The sequence below is a fragment of the Caloenas nicobarica genome, chromosome Z (assembly GCF_036013445.1).
Source record: "Caloenas nicobarica isolate bCalNic1 chromosome Z, bCalNic1.hap1, whole genome shotgun sequence".
Taxonomy (NCBI): Eukaryota; Metazoa; Chordata; class Aves; order Columbiformes; family Columbidae; genus Caloenas; species Caloenas nicobarica.
In genome coordinates, this window is record NC_088284.1 from 91,248,898 (window position 1) to 91,253,908 (window position 5,011).

Here is a 5,011-nt window from a genome sequence, read left to right on the forward strand (position 1 = left end):
TACTTGCTGTTACGATGCTTGAGGAAGAAAATTGTGAAATATGTCAGGCATTTTGATTGCACAGCAAGCAATCTGAAGTCCTTTGTTGCCTTCTGCTTGTGTACTGGTTTTAGCAAGTTAAAAACCAATACCAGCAGCAAGCTCAGAGTCAGGGGGACAGGGAGCAGATGGAGGGGGGGACATGGTGACACGGGACCCCTGACACTAGTCAGGTTGCTTGTCAGTTATGTTTTTAGTCTTTTATATTAGCTCTATCCAGGAATATACTTTGGCACTATCCTCTAGCTATGGCCACACTGATAAGAATGCAACTATCATGTTTTAAGGGAAGGTCAGGAATCTCAAAAAATAAAGCACAAAAGTCTGCCTTAGGTTTATTTATCAAAGGCTATCACTGCCAGATAACAAAACCCCCCTCTGTTTTCATAAGAGGATGGAGGACAGAAGAAGACATGTTAGAATCAATTAAAAAGTGGTGGATTAAGAAGCAAGCATTGAGATATTTTAATATTCTGAAAATAGTTTTGTTTTAAATAAAGCTTAATCTCTACAAATGCAAACATGTAGATAAGTCTTCCACTTCAGCAATTTATTTTATCATGAATGTGAGTAACATTTATGTCCTTAAAAATTAGACACAAACGTGAGTCTTTCCCAAAAATAAGACTAGGACTCCCAGTCTTACAACTTCCAGAACTGATGCTTAAAAACCCTTCCTACATCAGGGATTTCCACGACCACCCCCTTTCAAGAAAACTCTGGGTTTATATTTCTTTTTTTTTTTCCACTGCAGTATTTTAGGTTTGGACCTATGTAATTCTCTGAGCATTTTGGCATCATGTGCATCTCTGAAGACATCTCCATATAAGGGAATTTACTCAAGCGATGTAGGGAAAACACAGATATCAGATAATAATTCCACGAAGGCCGAATTTGGCCCCATGATTCAAGTTTGTGGTATTCGTAAGACGTCCCTGTACTTAGTTTTTACAGATGTTGACTTTAAGACACTTGTAAGCCAGCCTTTTAGGTAGAATTAATGACTGCCAAGAAAACGTTGTCTTCTGTAGTCTGGTAGAGAGGAAAGAGGAGTGGGCTACAAACACCTCATAGCTCCTGTAATTGTTCTACAAGGCAAGAGGATCTCATATGGGATGAGAATAGACTCTGTTAAAGTAGGCAAGAAGCAATACAGCACACATACAGCATGACGTGTTTAATTAAAGCACTAAGGGCAGTGCTGCATACCCTCAAAGTCTTCCAAAATAATTAGAAGTATGAGCGCAGCAATGTTTTAAGTAAGTATTTGAGGTAACACATGAACAGATGTTATACAAGCTTATCTAGGACACTGATTATTTTCAAACGGAATCCTAAGAAATGAAAGATCAAGGACAGTTTTGGGTACTGCTAAGGCTCACCACTTGCTCTTCTGTAGAGTCTTATTTTGTGATTTCTTCAATGTTGCTGCGTGGTGTAGTAATGTTTGCTCTTAACAGGCATCAATCAGCAGGAAGAAGGGCTTAGTTAGCTTCCTGCCTCTTAGCTGAAGCTCAAAGGGGAAGCCGGTAGGACAGTTTTCTCCTGTGCTCACGAGGTCAGTACTCACACACTAGTATATTTTTCCCCTTGATCCTTAGAACTGTAACTCAGAAAGCTCAGAACATCCTTCCCTTCCTTAAAGTACCAGGTTATTGGAAAGCACTTTCTTTAGCCAGCCCCCCACACGTTACCTGCAGGCCGGTGAGCTCCATCGATGGCAGCTCCGCGCAGGAACCACTTGTCACCACGGTGACCTCCTGCCCACACCAAGCTACATAACTCCCTGCTCCAAGTCCCTCCTGCGCTCCTGTATTTGGAGCACTGGAGCTCCCACCCAGGAACCTACTCCTCTGCTCTGGGCAAAATCACACCCACACCTGCAACCACAAACACACACCCAGTGGTGCATTCTCTTCATCTTCTCCTGCCCAGCCCCAGGGCTGGTACCACCACCCTCCCCAGTTTGGAGCCCGGCTCCCTCCCTCAGAACAGCCACACCACTCAGCAAAACCTTCCTCCTCTCCTTGTGTATCGCCCTTGGAGCTGCTCCTGGCAAATTACCTTCCTGTACACAGTTTAGCTCTTCCAAACAATCCCTCTCTATCCTTCAGGGAAATCATCCTGCTCCTCCTCAGCTGAGGTAGTTGATTAAATCAAGGCCCTTTATCAGGATCAGATGGGTAGGAAGGAGACTGGCTAAGCCCAACTCCACGTGTAGGACTCGCCAGTCACCTCCTTACACGTCTTCAATCATCGCTGCTCAGTATGGCCTTGACACACAGCGGAACACAGAAATCACAATGCGTATTTGATAGTTTTCCATTGAGCCACATTAATTCTATAGATTACAGTGGAATTACACAACGGATAATTTAGGCTCAGGGAGTTTAATAGGACTACACATATGCTTACAATAATTCATGAGCAAGAATGTTTGTAAGATTATGGTCCATGTTTCCAAGAAAACAGACTTTGTCTCTTCAGAGCTCTTTTTCCTGAGTTTCCAACTGAAGTCATCAGTGCATGTTTATGATATTACATGTGGTTGCTGAAGAAGTTATTACAATGTCACAAAGAGGATTATGATTTCAGGTGGGGAATAATTCTCATACAAATCCTCTTTCCATACAAACAGCCTTAGTAATAAGGAATGTAGAAAAATAGGGCAAAGATAAGAGTTTTACACATAATGAGCCAGATTGCCCAGTATGCTCCAGCTGCTTTGTACTGCATTGATGGGCTTAAATTTGCTTTGTGTTTTCAGAATTATGCAAAACAGAATGTGTTTTTAACTGCGCTCAAATATTTCTTACACAACATTTTTCCGTGGGGTGTGAGCATATCACAGAATAAATAGCAGCAGTTACCCCAAAAGATTGGTAGCTTTCTTATCAGATGTTCAGTATCAGCGTAAAGACACCGAATTGTATTTGTGCCCTGCTCAGATAAGGTAAAAAATAAAAATGCTAAATGATTTATTAGAGCATAATTTAAACCTGATTGTCCAGCAAGAAAATATTATGCCATATTTTAGTCTGCTACTAATCAGGACCATTTTCTTTCAAAATTGATGCAATATATAATTTATGGAGCTGAGAAAAGTGTACCAATTGTAAATGTCTCAAACTTCCCAAGCCACTGTGTATTGTAGCAAAAATGATTGAGAGCATTAACAAATAAGGTCCTGATCCAACTTCACTTAAGTCAATGGAAACATTTCCAAGGATTTCAGAGGATATTGAATCTAGCCCTAAATCATGTGTTCTCTGAGGTCATGAAAGATGAGTTTATCCCAAAATGAATGTCTGAAAACTAATGAACTTTCATTATGTTTATGTGAGCCACCATGTCCCTCACCCCATTCTTCAGTTTCCTGCTTCTCTTGCACAGTTTCCTTTTCCCAATGGGTAGTTCAGGCAGTTCTGCTTCCTTTAATTAGGAACAGCCCTGGCTGTTTTTGTTAGAGGCTGTGCAGCAGTGGAGCACTTTCAGCTGAGCTGATCCACAGCATTGCAGTATAAAACCACCTCCTGGCTGCCCTGCGATTCCCTCAGGACTGTTACAGCCTGACAGGGCTCACACCGCACGTCTTTTGGAAGAGCCCCACTGGTTTCAACTGGAGTTAGACCAGACACTTAGCCCTGAATTTTTGCTGCAAAATGGGAGCACAGACCAGTTACTTCTGGGGGATGCTACGTAGGCGGCTGGGCGGGCCACAGCTCCAGCAGCCAGCCCTACAGGCTGCCGCTCGCTTCTTATGCAGCTGGTCCTATCGGTGGATTGTCTTCCGATTATTTTTCTTTCAAACTTGTTGAAATTTAACTGTATTTCAAAGGTTACTTTGTATGCCCAGGGTTATAGTAACACTGAAGAAAACGCAGTTCTGGTTTTTCAGGGAAGCACTTCTCTCAATGAGCCGAGTGTTGAATCTGTGCTCTCTTTCAAGAGTGGCTTTGTTGCCGAAGCCAGCGGTGGCGCAGGGCTCGCTGCCAGGCACGGGTGCTGCCCGGGCTGGACCAGTGTGATCCCACTGGTATGCCCAGCGCGCAAACCCCACGGATGCCCTGTGCTTTCCAAGGCGGGGTGGGACTCTGGGTGCAGAGCGGCCTGGCCGCCTGTCCCAGTGGTGGCCAGCGCAGCCCTGCCCCGGTCCATCAGCGCCGTGGGGAAGGAGCGACCCTCACCCAAAGCCAGAGGTGCCTCTCTCGCAGGGATTCATGCCCACATGGTGCAGAAGAACGATGAGCTCGAGATGAGCCTGTCATCCTGCTCCACTTTCACCTCACCGCGACGACTTGTGCGCTTTTTTCTGCCCCCTTTTCCCTGTCTCCCAGTGTTTTTCAAAGTTTCCTGTGATTTTGTAACCTTCAAAGGAATTTCAAAAGTAGTTCAAGACATCACGCGCTGCAAGAAGGCTGTTTGTGTGAGCGGGCGAGGCCCTTTCCAGCAGCCAGCCCATCCCGGGACCGGTCACTGCTCAGGCCGGGGGCTCCGGGCCCTCCCCTCCGCCGGCGGGCGGGAGCCCCCGCGCTCGCACCGTGCGGGACGGGCCTGGCAGAGCCCCTGCCGTCCTCCCCGACTTCCCCGCCAGCGCGCTCACCCGGCCCGGCGGGGGCACTTCGCCAGCCAGCGCGGGGAGGCGGGGAGGCGGGGAGCGGCGGGGAGCGGCGGTGCGGCGCCGGGCCGGGACCGCTGGTCCCTCACCGAGACCCCCTCTCCCGCCCCCCGCCGCGGGGGCGCCGCATGCGGTAGGAATCCGCGGCGGCGGCGCTTCCCCGCGGCGGCCCTGGGTGGCAGCGGATTCTTTCCCGCTGACGTTCCCCCGCGCCGCTCCGCTCCCGCCCCGGCCCGGCCCCCGCGGCGGGAGGGGCGGGGCCAGGCGGGGCGGGCGCCCCTCCCCCGCGGCCGCGCGCCCCCTCCCCAGGCGGGCCGGGAGGAGCCGCCGCAGCCCCGCGCCCCGATTGGCGCG